This window comes from Eurosta solidaginis, chromosome 2 (assembly GCF_040869045.1).
Source record: "Eurosta solidaginis isolate ZX-2024a chromosome 2, ASM4086904v1, whole genome shotgun sequence".
In the NCBI taxonomy this organism is placed as follows: Eukaryota; Metazoa; Arthropoda; class Insecta; order Diptera; family Tephritidae; genus Eurosta; species Eurosta solidaginis.
This window is the reverse complement of record NC_090320.1, coordinates 186,769,891-186,791,200: the sequence shown is the minus strand read 5'-3', so window position 1 is coordinate 186,791,200 and position 21,310 is coordinate 186,769,891.

Genomic DNA, 21,310 nt, shown 5'->3' with positions numbered 1-21,310 from the left:
AAAGTAGCATTTATTGGCAAGATTGACAGTCAAGAATTAAATCTGTAAATTCTCTGGCTACGTTTGTTCCTTTTGCAGCGCATTCTCTGCATCTCTTGGGATCGGCTGCCGCGGAAAGTGGTGACGAGTCAGCTGCTTTTTTTACACTGGAACAACAACTATACAATTTTATTTATGGATCTAAAAGCAGATGGCAAATTTTTTTATCCAAATTTGATGACGAATCGACGGTACTAAAAAGTTTATCAAAAACTCGGTGGAGTGCGCGAGCAGATGCAAGTAAATCCTTATACAGTTCATAAAAACAAGTTCTGGAAGCATTTAACTCTATTTGCGAAGATGTAAATCAAAGTAAAGAGACCAAAATGGAAGCAAAAGCAATATTAGAAAAAATTAAAACTCTAGAATTTACAATAACGTTGTGCTTTTGGAACTCTGTGCTCGTAAAATTTCAAATCGTTGGTGTACAGCTACAAGCAAGTTTTGTTGATTTGTCTAATGTTGTTAGTCTTTATGAGACATTACATGCTTATCTTGATACGTTGTGTGACGAAAAAGACTTCGAAAATTTTGAATCAGAGGCAATCAAGAGATGCGAAGTGACCACATACAAAAAAGATGTAAGAAGAAGAAAGAAACCAAAAATTCATTTTGATGAATTGAAGACTGAGCACATTGAGTTAGAAGGGAGACGATCTTTCATCATTGATAATTACACTGGTCGACGGCCAAAATTTACCAGAGACGCCGTTATGAAATTCGTAGGTAAAACCACCCCCTGATTTCGAAAATCGAGTTCATTTTTGATTCTATGGTACCGTTTTTGAGATATTTGCAATTTACCGTTATTCGAAAAAACCAAAAAGGTGGCTCCTTTTAATTACGTATATCTCACGAACGGGTAAAGCAAAGTTTACAGAATCGGAAAGACAATAAAATTTGCTATAAATGCACAATACATTGTTTTTTGCTCAACCAGATAGTTTTCGAGATATTAGCTTATAATTTCAGATTTTTGTTTTTTTATGAAAAAATATGAAAAAAATTACTTTTTGCGAGGGCAGCATTCCAAAACCGCAACTTTTTTTCCAGATATTTTTTCTTTACGTAAAGCTCTGTCTAATTAAAAAAAGATAAGCTACCATCGAAGAAAATCAATGCAAAACTACGTAAGTTATAAGCGATCAAATAAAAATACACAGGTTGGGCAATTCCAACGTATACCTCAAAACGTATGTATGGTATAAAGAAGAGTGAAATATCTAGCTATGCTCTGTTTCTATTTAGTTAAAAGTTCAATTTATTAATGAAATTTCCCATATTTTTAACTTTTTTTAAATTTATTTATGTTTATACTATATTCTAACAATCTTTATCTTAATTTGATTTTACTATGTAGTCGAAATAATTATGTGTTCTACTTTGACGCTTATTCAGTTTAGGATCGGTTTCTCTTATGAGAAACCAGCAGTAATCACCCATCATTGGGACGTCCCAGAATCCTTGATATCGATTCTTAATTAATTGTATTTGCTGATGAAACCTTTCGCCATGTTCGTCACTTTCGTCGCCAAGATTTGCCGGAAAAAAGCTCAAATGTGAGTGCAGAAAGTGAATTTTTAACGACATGTTTACGCCTGGAAAGAAAATATTAGTTAGGTAAACAAGTTATAGAATTTTGGGAAATTAATTTTAATACGCCTTTAATATTTACCCATTTTCGCATAATTATTGATTAAGTAATTCACTATCTGCTCGTAGTTAGGGCTTTTGTGTCTACCGAGAAAAGAAGCAACGACCTTTTCAAAGGATTCCCACGCTGCTGCCTCAACTGATGAGAGTAGTCTTTTGAATTGATTACTGTTGATCAACTTTTTTATTTGTGCTCCAACAAAAATACCTTCCTTTATCTTGGCTTGGGAAATATCTGGAAAAATTGTTTTCATATAGTCGAATGCTTCGCCTTCTTTGTCCAAAGCCTTAACCAAGTTTTTAATGAGACCGAGCTTGATGTGTAAGGGTGGAAGTATGATTTTCTCTTTCTTGACAAGAGGGGTGTATTTGATGTTATCCACACCAACGGTAAACTCGACTCTTTTCGGCGTAGTGGTCCCTACGAGCTCGGCTATCCCACTTGCAAAGGAAGCAGCAGTGCTTGGTGTAGCCACTTTGTAGACCGCATAGCATTGCAACGACTTTGAGATCCGAACATATTTTCCAATCATGCTCTTCATATTTGATAAATTTGAGTAGTTTTAGCGTTTCCTCGTAGGTTTCCTTTATATTTACTGCATGTACGATCGGGATAGAAGGCTTTTTGTTACAAATATGCAATAATACAGCCTTCAAACTCAGTTTATTGCTGTCTATGAACAATCGCCAGTCTTTTGAATCATATGTTTGACCAAACTCTTTGAATAAACCAGGAATGTGGTTGCAGTAGCATATACTGTCTTTCTTGGTATAGTGTTTGGAAAATTGTTCGGGGCGAGTTCTACAATATATCACCTTAACACCGGATGACACAAATTTAAATTGTTGCACACGAGAAGCGTGGATCTCGGCCTTTTCCTTGGATAGTTCCAAATCTCTTATCCAATCATTAAGTTATGCTTGTGACAGAACGTTTCTCTCGTTTCCCATGCGAAATTCAGTACAACTTGATTCCCCGCACTCAGATTCTACTGTTGGCAATGGAACTGGATTCGCAACTGCCTTTGAATGTAGTACTGGTAATGTCACTGTAGGTACGCTGGCATAGGTTACTCTTCTTGATCTTCCAATGCCAACTACTTTTGTTTGACAAATATAACACTCTATTGAATGGCAAGTAGGTTTTCTCCATATCATTGGTGTATCAAATTTTATTTGTTGTCCTGATTCCGACTGAATCAATTCTACTCGACACGATGTACACAAAGTGTTCGGTGTCCATGGTTTTTCAGCATTTTTAGACTCAATGCCAAAATACTTGGAGTATAAAGTTTTCATATGATCTGAGAATACTCGTCGTCGCCTTATGATAGTATATTGGCCACACATGAAACAGAACATATCTGGATCGTTATTACAAACAAATTCTCGCTTCCTTTTACTCATTTTTTTTTTTTTAATAAATCATGGTTTTGAAATTTGACTTATGAACTGAACTATCTTCGGCGAGCCTTGCAGATGTTATGAAGTTTCAAGGCGCATTAACTCATATTTATACTCGGAACAAGAATAAAATTGAAAAAATCAAATCTTACCTAGACAGAAAGGTTCCTTTTTATACGAAGCCGGGAAAAGAAAATACTACCTGCTTTAGATGTAGGCTTTAAAAATTTTATTGTGTCTTATAATTTTGAAAATCTACCTGCATACTTACCCATAAGTGACGGAAATACATGTTTATAACTACATGCCTACAGCAGGTTTCGAACCCAACCACTCTTCCTTTCGATGCAACCTCTCTACCTAATATAAAACAATTCGAGTATTAAAAGTACTATTTGATTTATTTAAAGAGAAATTATTATCATTGTTATGGTGTTATTCGTTTATCCGGATAATATCCCATTTGCACTTTATACCTTTAATATATGTATGTATACATACATTGAAGTTGCGCAACCTGGGTATTTTTATTTGATCGTTTATAACTTACGTAGTTTTGCATCGATTTTATTCGATGATAGCTTATCTTTTTTCTAAGTAAACAGAGCTTTACGCAAAGGAAAAATATCTGGATAAAAAGTTGTGGTTTTGGAATGTTGCCCTCGCAAATAGTAATTTTTTTCATATTTTTTCATAAAAAAAACAAAAATCTGATATGATAAGCTAATATCTCGAAAACTGTCGGGTTGAGCAAAAAACAATGTATAATGTATTCATAGAAAATTTTATCGTCTTTCCGATTCTGTAAACTTTTTTGCAATTGCTTTACCCGTTCGTGAGATATACGTAATTAAAGGGAGCCATCTTTTTGGTTTTTTCGAATAACGGTAAATTGCAAATATCTCAAAAACCGTACCATAGAATCAAAAATGAACTCAATTTTCGAAATCAGGTGGTGATTTTACATACGAATTTCATAACGGCGTTTCTGGTAAAGAGAAAAAGTTGAAATTCGTGGTCCAGTGTTATTATGTAGTGATTGATTGTCTTGAAGTGCACTTACAAAACCGGCAAATGATTTATAATACAGTAAACACAAAGTTTGGTGTCTTATGGGAATGGCATGAACCAAATGACAGTGAATTTATTAGAAGCAAAGCAAATGAGTTAAAACAGCTATATGCCACTGATTTAGAAGGAACTTTTGCAGAAGAATGCGTCCATTTGGTTTTTAAAATATGACATTGTGGCCTAGCATTCTATTTCTGCGAGAGCACCTAAGGGTTTGTTGCAGTTAATAAAAAGTTTTAATATTTCATGCATGTTCCCGAATGTGGAGATAATATTAAGAATTTTTTTGACAATGAGTATTACCAACTACAGCGGCGAAAGGTCATTTTCAGGACTTAAAAGAGTAAAAAATTACTTGCGCTCCACGCTCCGTCAGTGTAATTTTTTACAAGCTATTAAATTTAAAAAAATTGTAGAAATTTGCAAACGCTAAAGCACGAAAAAAGACTTTTGTCTAAGCTTATAATAATTACTAAATTTTTCAAATAATACACTAATCAGTTGCAAAAACGTTTCACTTGTATGATGCCTGCTTCTCGCTTTTTTTACATGATGGGGGCGCGTCCTGATTATTAGCCTAGGGCGATCAGAACCCGTGATCAGGCGCTGCCCACATCGTGCGGAGATATTTCGGCTTGCTCCGAATAATGGAACCGACCTTATTTTTTTAGGGCTGTTCAGCACCAGTTTTGTTATTTGAATTTAAATTTAAATCGATAAATGTGCCCAAGAGTCTACTGCCGTCCATAGCAAAAAGGCACCTTGATGTCAATATATTTCTGCGATAACAATTTACACATTAATCATTAAAAATTCAAATTTAAAGATAAAACAAAGTTTACAATTTGTTTTGTGTTTCTAATATCTTAAATTTCCAAACCAAGCAGTAAATAAATTTTCTAAGGCAAGAAAGTAGTATAAATAAATATTACTGCTTTTATTCTCTGAAAACTGGTTGTACATAGAAATTTTATATTTTAACATGAAAATAACATTATAATAAAATATTTCTGTAAGAATGGTTTCAAAGCATAAGAGCCGTGTAAATTAATCTATTCTATGAAAATTTATTGCTTTTAGATTTACAAGACATTAAGGCAGTTCGCGTCTAGTTTCGGGCGCCGAGCAGAATTATATACCAGAATCACATTATAATGGCTCTCCATAAAGTCATTTAATAGTTAATATTGATAAATTTTTTTTGTGTACCAAATAAAACTATTTATTTAGTCAAAATAAACGTATAAATAGCACCTTGATATATCTCTAATTTCACTTCTCCATTTTACTGCCTTTTTGCTATGTAATGCAGTATAGCGAAAAGTAGGTCTGCTGGGACATAGCCCCAACATCCCAGCAGCAGATAACTAGAGGACGTCAGGGATAACTCCGGTGTGTGCAGGGCGAGACATCCCAGTATACCAAGTAAAAGGTGTCATTGTTTTGGCTTTAGAATCAAATGGCAAATAAAATATATTGTGACGAATATTCACATCACTAAGTGATACTAGCATCCCTATTCCGATACTAAGCAGCTACTTGTATGTACGTAAACAAATCAATCATCATTTACACATGTACATACAAAGCAGCAGAGAGATGCTCACCATCAGCCGAAGTAGTACTCACATATACCCACGCATATGGCTATGCGAGAGACTATAAACTACAAATATACATGTACATATATGGCTGGTAACTAAGCATGAAGTTCGCGAAGTTACTAGACCTTAGGAGAAATGGGTGGACGAGGCAACAGAGAGTGTAAAAGCAGCGAAAACTGGGTAATCAGAAGCAGTTTGATTTAAGCACGCTATTGGTTGTGAAGTATAAGTATTATTGTGAAGTACTTTCAAAGTAGTCTAATAAAGACAATTTTGCATTATTGTATATTGGAGTTATTTATTCAACAGTTTAGCGATTCGAACATTGGCAGAAAGTTCGGAATAAGCGGAATTTCACTAAATTTGTTACAATTGGTGTTAGAAGAGGAATTGTAGAATAAATTCCGAAGATTTCGAATATAACTTGGACATTGCAAAGTTGAGTGAATTAAGGATCCAATACCTGAAAAAGGACTTAGAGAACCGTGGATTAAATACAACCGGCAATAAGATCGAATTTAAAACACGGCTACGATACATGATATTGGCTGCAATATCTTTCAAACATCGACAGTGGCATATCAACTGGAATCACAGGAGACGCGCATAACATTTCGGAAATGTCGTCGCAAATGTTATCTCAACTGCGAGAACAAAAGACAAATATAAAATCTCAACTGGCAGAACAGAAGACATATATGGAATCCCAACTGGAATCACGGGAGACACGACAAGAAGCACTTTTTTCAGAAATTTCTTCACAAATAACATCAAAGATTGAAGCGCAAGAAACGCGTATTTCAGATTTGTCGACACAGATTACATCCAAGATGGAAGCACAAGAGGAGCGCTTATCCTTGCAGGTGGCACAAATGTCTTCGCAGTTAGAAGCATAGGATATAAAAATTGTATAGCTCGAGGGTAAACTTGATGCCGAGATAGAAGCTTTGAGAGGTCGTATACGGGAGGTGCAAATAAATCACACAGCAGTTTCAGCGAGTAATCCAAAGGTAAAGACACCATCCTTTGACGGTTCTGTTCCTTTCCAGGTCTATAAGCTACAGTTTAAGAAGACCGCAGCAGTTAACAACTGGAATGCTGAAGATAAAGTTGCAGCTCTATTCGTAGCATTGAATGGGCCAGTAGCCGAAATCCTACAGACGATTCCTGAAAGAGAGCGGAACGACTATGAAGCATTGGTGGCTGCTGTAGAAAGGCGCACTATGACGCCCTTTTAGTTTTTACTTTGCAAAAATCATAACTTTTGAACTAATGAAGATATTTTAAAGATTTATACTGCACCATAAAGTTAATTACTTAGACTTTCGACAGCTTAAAATACAAAGTGCCAGAAAAACAGGGTGCTTCATAATAATTCATCAAATTTGAAAAATTGTAGAAAAATACAAAAAAAAAACAAGATTTTGTTCAAAACTGAATGACAAAATTTGAATTTTTTTTTATGAGGATGTATTTGAACATGATATCAGATAAAACTTATGATTTGTATGAAGGAGTTATGATTAAAAGTTTTGTCTTAGTAACAAGGTTATCAATCTCCACCAAACTTGATGGACGCATTGCTTCTTTTAAGATGTTATACTCTTATACGCTAGGGGATAAGTATATAAACATTGGTTGAAAATTCATTGTATAAATTTACTTACATATTTTTGAAAAATTCAAAAACCAAATATTTTATTAATACTTAACTAAGAAAAATTATTAAAAGTTGTTAAATATTATTGTATTTGAGCCAAAGATGAACAACTAATAAATTTTTTAGCACTGCCCACTTATGATAAACAGTTTTATCTTAATAACCACTTTACCAATTTTATTGATTTCTGTAAAAATTTAGTGCTCCTCTGATAGCCAAACACTAAGCTTTAAAATAAATATACATAATATGCTTCAAAACTCATCTTAAAATTTGTTTAATTTTAAAAAGATGTAAAAACGAATATTGTATGATTATAATTGCTAAATGAAACAACTGTATTATTTATAATAAATAATAAACTTGTATTTATTGATTTATTTTTTTTCAATAAAATAACAAAATATGTACTAAATAATTTTTTTGTTGTGACAGAAAATGGTGGATCATTTATTTAATCTTAACATAGTCTTCCTCACTTGAAAATATATCTAACAAGGAAACCATTTCTGAGCTTTAGGTGTCTGTAAGATATTTTTGCATAATATACCTGGAACTCATTTCCATAATTTGAGTATATAAAGCAATGTTTTTTACAACGCCCAAAATCAGTCGTTTTTGAGTCTAGAGAAGAGATGTGCAACATGTTGAAAAGGTCCTCGTTTTGTCTAATTCGTGAGATTTTGCAAGCGTTAATACTTTTGTATCCTTTGTAGTCCTTGTTTTTAGATTCTTGAGCTTCTTCAGACAATTCTCCTAATGGTAAACACTGGTATTCTATTAAGTCTTTTCCATGGACAAAAATTGTTTGTACCGTTGGTGTGAGCTTTTTCTCAGGATATTTTTGAAGCAGCAGCTCTGCAGTTTTCGATGCATATTCTCCAAATTTGGGTCGATTAACTTTTTCGTGGCAATTTAAAATATTTAAAATTACTCCCAATCGTTTGACAATATCTCTATCGACTCGAGTAATGCGAGCAGTCATTTCATCGTGTTCAAAAAATCTTCTTGAGGAGTTTCAATCATTTGTGTTGCCGTATCATACTTTGGGCAGTCAACTCTCAGGCCAAGCTCTTTACAGATTGCATCTCGAATTATTTTTTTTTTTTCTAATGTTTTGTTTTATTTAGATGTTGAATTGTCGTCAAAAACTTCTCCTTGTTGTAGTAGTGTACAAGCCACTTTCAAAACGAATTCCATGCACCTTATCCTCGCATGCAAAGGAAATATTCCATACTCAAAATTTAGTTCGTCAATAATTGAATCATCAAGATTTTCAAAGTCTTGTTGACTCTTCTTACAGATTAGACATTTCAATGTAGATACTGTGTTTGTTAGTAAGTTTAAAACTTTTCCATCGACCATTGTTAGAAGAAAATCATGCTTTATGGTAATAACATTCCCGTCTTCGATTTCAATTATTTTTATACTCAGTTGAGCAGAGCTCACAGAGTATATTAAGTTTGATTGGATAACGGTTGGTTGTACATATATAAAGGAATCGAGATAGATATAGACTTCCATATATCAAAATAATCAGGATCAAAAAAAAATTTGATTGAGCCATGTCCGTCCGTCCGTCCGTCCGTCCGTCCGTCCACCCGTTAACACGATAACTTGAGTAAATTTTGAGGTATCTTGATGAAATTTGGTATATAGGTTCCTGAGCACTCATCTCAGATCGCTATTTAAAATGAACGATATCGGACTATAACCACGCCCACTTTTTCGATATCGAAAATTTCGAAAAATCGAAAAAGTGCGATAATTCATTACAAAAGACAGATAAAGCGACGAAACTTGGCAGATGAGTTGAACTTATGACGCAAAATATAAAATTAGTAAAACTTTGGACAATGGGCGTGGCACCGCCCACTTTTTAAAGAAGGTAATTTAAAACTTTTGCAAGCTGTAATTTGGCAGTCGTTGAAGATATCATGATGTAATTTGGCAGGAACGTTACCCTTATTACTGTATGTACGCTTAATAAAAATTAGCAAAATCGGAGAAGGACCACGCCCACTTTTAAAAAAAAATTTTTTTTAAAGTAAAATTTTAACAAAAAATTTAATATCTTTACAGTATATAAGTAAATTATGTCAAGATTCAACTCCAGTAATGATATGGTGCAACAAAATACAAAAATAAAAGAAAATTTAAAAATGGGCGTCGCTCCGCCCTTTTTCATTTAATTTGTCTAGGATACTTTTAATGCCATAAATCGAACAAAAATTAACCAATCCTTTTGAAATTTGGTAGGGGCATAGATTTTATGGCTTTAACTGTTTTCTGTGAAAATGGGCGAAATCGGTTGATGCCACGCCCAGTTTTTATACACAGTCGTCCGTCTGTCCTTCCGCATGGCCGTTAACACGATAACTTGAGCAAAAATCGACATATCTTTACTAAACTCAGTTAACGTACTTATCTGAACCCACTTTACCTTGGTATGAAAAATGAACGATATCGGACTATGACCACGCCCACTTTTTCGATATCGAAAATTGCGAAAAATGAAAAAAATGCCATAATTCTATACCAAATACGAAAAAAGGGATGAAACATGGTAAGGTAATTGGATTGTTTTATTGACGCGAAATATAACTTTAGAAAAAACTTTATAAAATGGTTGTGACACCTACCATATTAAGTAGAAGAATATGAAAAAGTTCTGCAGGGCGAAATAAAACACCCTTAAAATCTTGCCAGGTATTACATATATAAATAAATTAGCGGTATCCAACCGATAATGTTCTGGGTCACCCTAGTCCACATTTTGGTCGATATCTGGAAAACGCCTTCACATATACAACTACCACCACTCCCTTTTAAAACTCTCATTAATACCTTTATTTGATACCCATATCGTACAAACTCATTCTAGAGTCACCCCTGGTCCACCTTTATGGCGATATCTCGAAAAGGCGTCCACCTATAGAACTATGCCCTACACCCTTTTAAAATACTCATTAACACCTTTCTTTTGATACCCATATTGTACAAACAAATTCTAGGGTCACCCCTGCTCCACCTTTATGGCGATATCTCGAAACGGCGTCCACCTATGGAACTAAGGAATACTCCCTTTTAAAATACTCATTATCACCTTTCTTTTGATGCCCATATTGTACAAACAAATTCTAGGGTCACCCCTGGTCCACCTTTATGGCGATATCTCGAAAATGCGACCACCTATACAACAACCACCACTCCCTTTAAAAACCCTCATTAATACCTTTAATTTGATACCCATATCGTACAAACACATTCTAGAGTCACCCCTGGTCCACCTTTGTGGCGATATTCCGAAAAGGTGTCCACCTATAGAACTAAGCCCCACACCCTTTTAAAATACTCATTAACACCTTTCTTTTGATACCCATATTGTACAAACAAATTCTAGGGTCACCCCTGGTCCACCTTTATGGCGATATCTCGAAACGGCGTCCACCTATGGAACTAAGGATTACTCCCTTTTAAAATACTCATTAACACCTTTCTTTTGATACCCATATTGTACAAACAAATTCTAGGGTCACCCCTGGTCCACCTTTATGGCGATATCTCGAAACGGCGTCCACCTATGGAACTAAGGATTACTCCCTTTTAAAATACTCATTAATACCTTTAATTTGATATCCATATCGTACAAACGCATTCTAGAGTCACCCCTGGCCCACCTTTATGGCGATATTTCGAAAAGGCGACCACCTATACAACAACCACCACTCCCTTTTAAAATCCTCATTAATACCTTTAATTTGATATCCATATCGTACAAACACATTCTAGAGTCACCCCTGGTCCACTTTTATGGCGATATTTCGAAACGGCATCCACCTATAGAACTAAGGCCCACTCCCTTTTAAAATACTCATTAACACCTTTCCTTTGATACCCATATTGTACAAACAAATTCTAGGGTCACCCCTGGTCCACCTTTATGGCGATATCTCGAAACGGCGTCGACCTATGGAACTAAGGATTACTCCCTTTTAAAATACTCATTAACACCTTTCATTTGATACCCATATCATACAAACGCATTCTAGAGTCACCCCTGGTCCACCTTTATGACGATATCTCGAAACGGCGTCCACCTATAGAACTACGGCCCACTCCCTTTTAAAATACTCATTAACACCTTTCGTTTGATGCCCATATTGTGCAAACGCATTCTAGAGTCACCCCTGGTCCATCTTTACGGCGATATCTCGAAAAGGCGTCCATCTATAGAACTTAGGTCCACGCCATTTTAAAATACTCATTAATACCTTTCATTTGATACCCATATCGTACAAAGGCATTCTAGAGTCAACCCTGATCCACCTTTATGGCTATATCCCTAAATGGCGTCCACCTATAGAACTATGGCGCACTCCCTCATAAAATACTCTTTAATGACTTTCATTTGATACACATGTCATACAAACACATTCCAGGGTTTCCCTCGGTTCATTTTCCTACATGGTTATTTTCCCTTATGTTGTCACCATAGCTCTCAACTGAGTATGTAATGTTCGGTTACACCCGAACTTAACGTTCCTTACTTGTTGGTTTTAATTTTGTGATTTAATTTTTTATATCACTCACTGACGCTTTTATGAGTTCCGAAGACTCCTTCTGATGTCTAAATAATATCGGCCGGCACAATTTAACTGATGACGGCCGTGAATTTCTCCAATATTCTGAAGCTTCATCTTTTAAACGGAGGGGAACAATAGAAGCCATAAACATATTACCATCTGTAATTGTTCCATCGTCTACCTTTATTCTTTGTTTATATGCGCTTTGTCCTGATGATCCATCACAGCCCCATTTATTTATCAATGTTAAGTTTTTTGGCAGTGATTTCAACTTTTCTTCAGAACAACTTTTCAAGAGTCACATAGACGTAAGATCCATTAAGTTTTAGAGCTCAACTTCAGCTGATACTTCGGTTATTTTGGCTCTTGCAGGAACTGCTTCTTTCTTGGATTGAGTGATTTGTTTTTATCCAGGGAAAAGATCGGCATTATGTTGCAATAATGACTCACGCAATATATTATATTTATCCTTCGATAACCCGAAATCTATAAACAGCGCCAAAGACTCTTCAGGAGTGTATCTCCTAGGTAGCGCATTTGCGGGTGTGGGAATGCTGTTTTTGATCCTTCCCAGACGCACTGGGCTTGCTAATGCAACTGCTCCTATGATATGAGACTTGTTATTTTCTTCGTCCTTTTTATATTTAATAGCCAATGCTTCTGAAAGATGAGTCGTGGCGATAGTTCTAGTATAATCTGACAGCTTCCTTTTCCTTGTGTAGGTCGAACATTCTTCTATGGCTTTATTGGTCTTTCTCTAGTTCGATTGGTTGATGTGCTAGGCATTTATTCGTACAAAAAACATTTACCAGCTAGCCAGCTTTCATGCTTACTTATAAACCTTGAAGTTGAGCGACCGACTGATTGCCATTTTCTTTGTATTGGAATGTAGAGGAAGCCAATTTTTTCTTTCAAGTCTTCGTCTTCTTTGTTGCATGCTTCGTTTGGTAATTCTGTCATAATAGCCTCAACGAACCCCGCTTTTATCTTTGAAGCTTTGAACACCTCAAATAGTTTGGGGTTTTCTAGAGACATATTAAAATCCGCCATCGAGTATATCTTACTTAAAAAACATTTGAGCTATATTTATGTTTATTTAAATTTATATTTTTATTTTATAGACTCCAAAAACGACTGATTTTGGGCTTTGTAAAAAACATTGCTTTATATACTCAAATTATGGAAATGAGTTCCAGGTATATTATGCAGCTTGTAACCGAAAAATTTGGTTTTATTAACAAATTCCAACAACAAAAGTGACCGTACTAAATTCGCCTCCTTCTTACCTATACCTGCTCAGGCGTCAGGTTGCCTCACTTTATTTTGTGGAAAAAGTGAAATCGCAGCTGGACGCAGGTAGACTTTATGAATTCAGGTAACTGAATATTTAGCAAATACCTACTGTAAATTTCACAGAGACCTTTTTTGTCCTTTTTTTTATTTTCCATCAAAGTTCGAAAAGGTCCTAAAAATAGGCTTATCGAAAAACAGGTAGATCTGACAACTTAAAAAAAAAAAACCAATTTTATGTTTTGCTTCAACCTAGAATTAAATATTCTTTCAAAACAATTTTTAATACAACAAAAAAGAACACAAACCACACATTTTCCTATGTGTTAAAAATTAATCATCTTTGAGGGCAGAGGCGCTCAAAATATCATTATCTGTTTTATAAGAGTTATGTATTCGTAATCCCTGGAAAATTCTCTATTTCTATTAAATACATGTATAAGGTTTATCGATTTCATGAAATTTTTGATTTTTGACAGGATTTTCGGGCAGAGGCGCCATAGTGCGACGTTACGGAAGCGGAAACAGGAAATATATATACAAAATTGAGTTGCAAAACCGTTACCAAAAAGCGAATGAGACATTACAGAAGTTTGCTCCGGATGTTGAAAGGTTGGCTCATTTGGCAAATGCGGACGCACCCGTGAAATACAATGAAAGGGTAAAGATTCAGAGCTTGTTAAATGGCATACGGAACGTTGAAACAAAGCGAGCTACATACGCAGGCCCAAAGCCAACATTTGCAAAAACGGCATCACATGCATTGACTCAGGAAACTGCCTCACTATTGGGTAAACCAGCTTTCAAAGCACTCCGTGTGGAGGTAGAAAGGCCTGATTGGGTAGACACAATTTTGGAAGCACTGAAGGGATCACAACAGAAAAATGCCGGAGTTATGCAGTGTTACAAGTGTGGTAACCCCGGTCACATTGCACGTCATTGCAGCACCGGTCCTGGTAGTTCCAACTTGGCTGGTCGTAAACGCAAAGCTGGAGGAGATAAGCAAGAGGAGTCAGATGTAAAGATCGAGGACTTGCCCCAGCTATTGAAAGTGATATCTATTTCGCAAATTGGAAGAAAATCGAACAGTCTTACCGCAAAGAAAATGTGGATGGCAAATAACGTGTACTGACTGTAGATGCGGGCGCATCTCATTCCTTAATCCGATCTAAGTTGGTCAACAAGAGAGTAAAGCCATTACCTGGAGCAAGGTTGCGTACGGTCACTGGCGACTATAACCAAGTCCAAGGAGAAGTAGTATGTGAGGTCTTAATTGGAAAGGTTATGATTCTATACAAATTCGTTGTGGCGGAAATTTTTGATGAAGTCATATTGGGAGTGGACTTCTTAGTTGACCATGACATCGGGATCGACATGCAAAGAAGGAATATGCGCTATAAGAACCAGGATATACCACTTAACTTCAGTTTGGAGAAAAGGTTCAGCAGTAAGCGAGTGCTGGTGGAGGAGATTCAACAGAGACCACAAAAGTCAAAGAAAGTAAATCGGGCAAAGATTGATGGAATGAATGGGCCAAACCAGGGGCGGATCCAGCACGATTTCGGAGGTGGGGATTGGACGATGTAAGTCAACTTTTTAAGTAAGATAAAGTGACCTTAAACTTTTTCATACAAACACACATACATATCTACACTCATCTACAAAAGTCTTCATCACTCAGGTTTTTCCAGTTTTTACTAAGTTTTGCTTCGACCTTCATTATTTTCGATATTTTTATAAAAATATGTATTATTATATAACACCAACAATCCAAATATACACTTAAGACTTTTTAGAAAAGTCGGGAAAATTCCGCGAATTTTCGTGCAAACTTTTAGCTTTCAGTTAAAATTTATCTCTCAGAAAAGCTGAAAATTTGCATGAAGATTCGCGGAATTTTCCCGAATTTTCTAAAAAGTCTTAAGTGTATATTTGGATTGTTGGTGTTATATAACAATACATATTTTTATAAAAATAGCGACAATAATTTAGGTCGAGCCAAATTTAGTGACTGTAGCATAGAAGTAAAATCCCTATTGGCCGCTTTTTGAAAATTCTCAACGACAACAGTGTTCACAGCAGATTCGAAGAACGGTACTTTTGACATAGCGGCTACGGTTACCACTTCGATCCATTTATACGAAACTGGTGCTTTTTGTTTAGGTTTGGTCTGATGAACACTTTTCCTCCAGTCCGGTTCTTTGTACGGAAGTGAGAGCAAAAGTGATAAAAAAATTGATTTGTTTGCGCCACTAAAATATATTCTTAAACCAAGACCGACTAACAAAATTATAGATTTTTCACCAAGATATCACGTTGTAATGCATATTCAGGCGGCTTTTTGGCCGAAGTGTCAGCCGATATCAAAACTATGAAATAAAAGATTTATGTTTATGTGTGTATATCTTTTTTCATAGTAGGGCAATAGGATCACTTAACACACGTTCTCAGATTTTTTAGCATAATGAAATAATTATCACAGAATTTTAAGACGGAGACATTGCTAAATTGAAAAATAAACAATTGAATAAGCTGGACTGAACTGTGATAAAATATGAATAAAAACAAATATATACCTTGCGCGATTTGTCTCAGAAAGTATTTAGGCTGAGCTTCCTTCAAGTCTGCATCTTGCCCCTTTTTAGTTTTTCCTACAAATATACGGGACGGGGCTTTAATTTTTTATGCCGACTCCGAACGGCACCTGGAAGGCAGATGAATTTTCACTGAGAAGGTTTTTACTGGCAGAAACTTTTCGGAGTGTTTGCCAAACCACTGTCGAGGGCGACCACGCTTAGAAATGCTTTTTGTAATTGAATGAACTTTTTTCTTAAATTTTGATGTTGCTTTTGCGCGGGTCTTGAACCCAGCACCCTCGGTGTGGTAGGCGGAGTACGTTACCACTACACCACAGCGCCGCCAGGGTCTTGAACCAGCAAAAGCAATAAGTTAAGCCTAAATTCCAGTTAAAAAATTATAAGATGAAAATAACAAGTGTTCACTTTGTTTTGGGAAAACCCTCATTTTTTGTTGATCTTGATGAGAAAGTTTATGTTTCATGAAAAATTTACGCTTATTGTGAATCTTAAACAACCTGTTGGAAAGGATATTTTATTATTCCGTTTTTTCGGGTCGTGTATTGAAAGCTCTTATACAGGGTTTTAAACATTATGAATGTGTCAATTAGGCTAATTCACGACTAATTTTATTAGTTGTCTGAGCTGAAAAATACTAAAAGTTTATCCACATTTAAGCAACTCTCCATATTGTTCACAAAGTACGAGCCCTCGACTTTCAAAGAATTTCTGCTGCATTAACCGAATTTCGGACAGGAGAAAGATAGGTTCCATCAATTACTAAGAGCTGCCCAAATAATTATAGGTTGACTTAATTCTACATATTTGTTTACCTTTATGTAGAATTAAGTATAGTATAAGTCAGAACGTGCCACAATTCCCAAACAAAAGGAGATTTCCTGGCGTGAATGTATTACTGCTGCCAAATAGTAACACATTAACGCGATGTAGGGACTGAAATTCGCGAAGGCCTATATAAATCATTTTTTTTTTTTGACATTTTAAAATTATTGGTCCTTTTGTTTTTTCAAAAGGAATTTTTGTCCAGAAAAAAGATGCGCTGTGACAACCGTGATCATCAAATAGTGACCAAGGCTGCCGAATTTAATTTCAGCGAAGAGTACGCATTTCTTTCTTCAAATACCAGAATAGTACATTTTCTCTGCTGATTTTACCCACAGCGAAACAAATGGAAATTGGAAATGAATATATAGCTAAACTATTCATTTCATAAAATATTTCAACCGAAGTATTATAAATTGCAGATCTTGGGAGGGGGGGGGGGGGGGGGGGGCGGCGTCGATTAAGACGATCTTGTAGATTATATACACACAAAAACTAATAATTTTCATAAGTTCCAGATGGATCCGCCACTGGGCCAAACAAATCAAAACCGAAGGTACCCGCGAGAAAACACTGGCAATGGCAAACCCTAATGGATGCACTAAAATGAACGAAAGAATTTTCCAGAAAGAATGAAAGGGTGGTTTCAAGCCAGAGCGCACTACTGTTGTGAAACGTCGGAACGATACTGATTATGCGAAGCCAATCCGCCAAGCGCGAACTCTACGAAGTAGTTCATTGGCCAAACAACAGAGTGTGAGGGAACAGTCCAGGAGAATGAGAAGTAGGATGAAACACAGGTACGGCAAAAACAATAATTCGGAAGGTTTCTTGGAGGGAGATTTGGTATTGTTATGCAACCCTCACCGGCGGAAAGGTGTTCGATCCAAATTTTGGTACAGTTGAGAAGGCTCGTAAAAAGTTGTGAAGAGGATCAGTGATACCATCTACCGCATACAGACCACTGGGGAAACCACGAAATGGAAGGTTGGTTCATTTGTAGAGGTTAGCAGCGATTAGATCGATAGAGACTTAGGTGGAGGGCAGTGTGACGAATATTCACATCACTAAGTGATACTAGCATCCCTATACCGATACTAAGCAGCCACTTGTATGTACGCAAACAAATCAATCATCATTTACACGTACATACAAGGCAGCAGAGAGATACTCACCATCAGCCAAAGTAGTACTCACATATACACACGCATATGGCTATGCCAGAGACTATAAACTACATACATTTATACATGTACATATATGGCTGGTAACCAAGCACGAAGGTCGGCAAGTTACTAGACCTTAGGAGGAATGGGTGGACGAGGCAATAGAGAGTACAAAAGCAGCGAATACTGAGTAATCAGTGTTATTGGGGAGTACTTTCAAAGTAGTCTAATAAAGACCATTTTGCATTATTGAATATTGGAGTTATTTATTCAACAGTTTAGCGATTCGAGCATTAGCAGAAGGTTTGGAATAAGCAGAGTTTCACTAAATACGTTACAGTATCTTTGATTTACAAAATTACAGGGTTACTTCGTCACTGTATTAAAAAACAATCGCGAAGCGATCCTGAAATTCTTCCCTATTGGTTTCAATATAGTCTCAAAATGATTCTGCAATCATCCCGAAATTTTAACGAAATGGTGCCGAAGTACTCCCGAAATGGTCCAATAATATACTTAACAGTTTCATCCCCTTCAAAATTTTGTCAAAGTCCGTCAATCTTTTACTCATGAACAAAGGTGCCCGTAGTTCCCTATTAGTTGATATGCACGAATTTTCATAAAAATTTTACATTTTTCACTCAGAGGTTTTTGGAATTTTTCAGAATAAAATGATTTTTGACTCTGATTTTTAAAAAAATATTCTTTATATAAAAAACTCGCAAACAAAAAATTGTCTAAATTCAGGAAGTCTGTAACACATTGAGTATTGTACTAAAATTCAATGAGCTAACAACTACATCACACACTATTCCACAAATTTTAAGCTAATAGGGGGACTCATGTAACCGTATAAATGCCTTATAAAGTGTGTAAACGTATAAATTTATCTAGTTTACGCACGAGCTGTCAAATTTTGTATGAAAAATCATTTACACAATTTGTATAAATTTACGCGCACATTTCATTGTGTAAACGCGGTAAACTCAAAGGAATGCAACCTTGCAGACATTACAGCAGGTATTTTCATCAAAAATCTCCAACATCAGCAAGTAAAGGCGTTTTAGTTTTGATTTTTCACTTAGTCTTGGCATTTTTTAATTTGTATAACAATCAAAAAATGTTGTTCGGCAATAATACAGCTGATAAACAATCAAGTTTATCAAGAGTATTACTAGGTGCGTTCATATAACAGCGTGTGTAAATGGATATAATTTTACACCTTATAAGTTTATATGCTATCATGAGTCCCCCTAATATACAGATTCTTAAACATTCAAATGTGTGAGATAAAAATGGGTTAGGTGGTAGCTGCCCTGGTAAAGAGAGCTCACTTGGACAGCATGAAGGTCCGTTGTGATACCATATCAATTACTGGTGGCGTAAACTATAGCTACTTAAGAAGTCACTGCGAGGCGATAAAGTTTCGAACAAGACCGATCTCAACCCTGAACAAATCCTCCGAAGATCCAAGTGAGTCGCGACTAAAATATTTTCACCTATGTAGTTCTGTCAAAAGCTGGGCAGTCAAGCATAAAGTGGCTCGATTTCAGCTGATCATCATTATCATCATCATCCATACAGCTACAGCGGGATGGGTTTTGCAGTATATTGAGACGTACTGCATGGATTCCCCTTGGAAAGAGTCCTGTCAAAAACCCAAATGACCACTGATACATACAAACGTGTAAAAAAATAGCCAAAATAATTAACTTCAGCAAAACTTTGTATTAAGCAAAGTTAACTGTACTCAATATAAAAACGTCATTCTCTTACTTCCTTCCCTGTTTGGCGCTTAACCGCTTTATCGGTGTTGGGCGTCTAACAAGTCGCAATAGTCGCTTCTTCGCTGGACTAACTGAAGGCGGTTGCTCAGCCTCGCTCGTGAGTTCCTCGGCGGAGCTGAAGACAGTCCCGTTCTTACTTGTTCTTTGGTTTTATAGTCAAACATGTCTAACATACTTTGGAGCTCCCTAGTTTGGAATTTTTTCTGAAATATTCTACACTCTGGTTAGTTGTTTTCAGTAGATTTAGAAGGGTTCAAAAATCTATGTTGTTGCTAATTAAAGACTAAGATTACAGCCATACCCCACACTGTACTAATGGAAGAAAATTTGTCAAAACTGTGCCAATATTCGTGATAACTTTTAATTTCCATGGCATTACCATAAATACTGTTGACACTATTACAAGATTTCAATTAAGATAGACTCTAGCGTGACAAATATTATTCATAGAAAAAATAAAAAGTATTTAAATAAAGGATTACTAACAAGAAGTTAATTACACTTTCGCCTTGTAAGGAGTGTCAAAGCAAATTTATTTGGCAGTCAAATATTTCTCGTCCAAATATTTTGAGCTGTTGTGGGCCAAAAACATTATTTATCACATTCAACAATTTACCACAATATTACACACAATGCTTCGACCACTTTTTGGCAGACCACTTCCAAAAGCTATGTACGTCAACTTATTTCACAACACTTCATTAACGTGTCCAAAGAAAGAATTGCCGGATAACGTTTAAGTGATTGCGTGACTCATCACTAAAACAAACTACTAACTTTAAGAGGGGAAGGAAACGCGAGCATGACCATTTTTAAGCTTTTTGCGTAGTTCATAACTTCTTGTGTGTAGATATATTTAGTATGTAAGTGGGTATGCATGTGTGTATATGAAATGAAAATGTTTGTATAATTTGTTGGATAAGGAAAATCTGAAAGCACTGCAAAAAGTACACAAAAAAATGTATAATGAAGACAAAGGGGATGATTGAAACAATAAAGAAAAAAATGTTGAAGGTGTTAATGGTGAGAGAGCCTAAAGCAGGAGGGACAAAAGTTTTTAGTTTGTTGTGAGGATAAAAGGTGTGAAAACATAACAAAGCAATTAGCACGGAATTAAGTCAACAGGTAGCGTGTTTAGGGCCGCCAAAACAAAGTCAAATGGTCCAATGTCTTTGGCACACACAACACTAATATAAACAACATTATTGTCAACGGTTTTTGCCTACTTTTAAAAATATAGCCAAATATTTGTAAACGGAATTTTACCGGCTATTCCACCAATATCTATGAGGTTTGACGTTATGCTGTCGGAAGCAGCGCCTGCCAATCATTCCCGCAGTAATATTAAATATTGATATGATGTGCCGTAAATGCAATTGCGAGTTATATTATACACACTATGAGACATTAATGACACCTGAAATCCCACAAAGAAGAAAACCACGTATAATAGAGTGTTCTTAAAAATCAGTTTCACCCCTTCAAACGGCTAAGCTAAGATCAACAAGTAAGGAAGGTTAAGTTCGGGTGTAACCGAACATTACATACTCAGTTGAGAGCTATGGTGGCAACATAAGGGAAAATAATCATGTAAGAAAATGAACCGAGGGTAACCCTGGAATGTGTTTCTA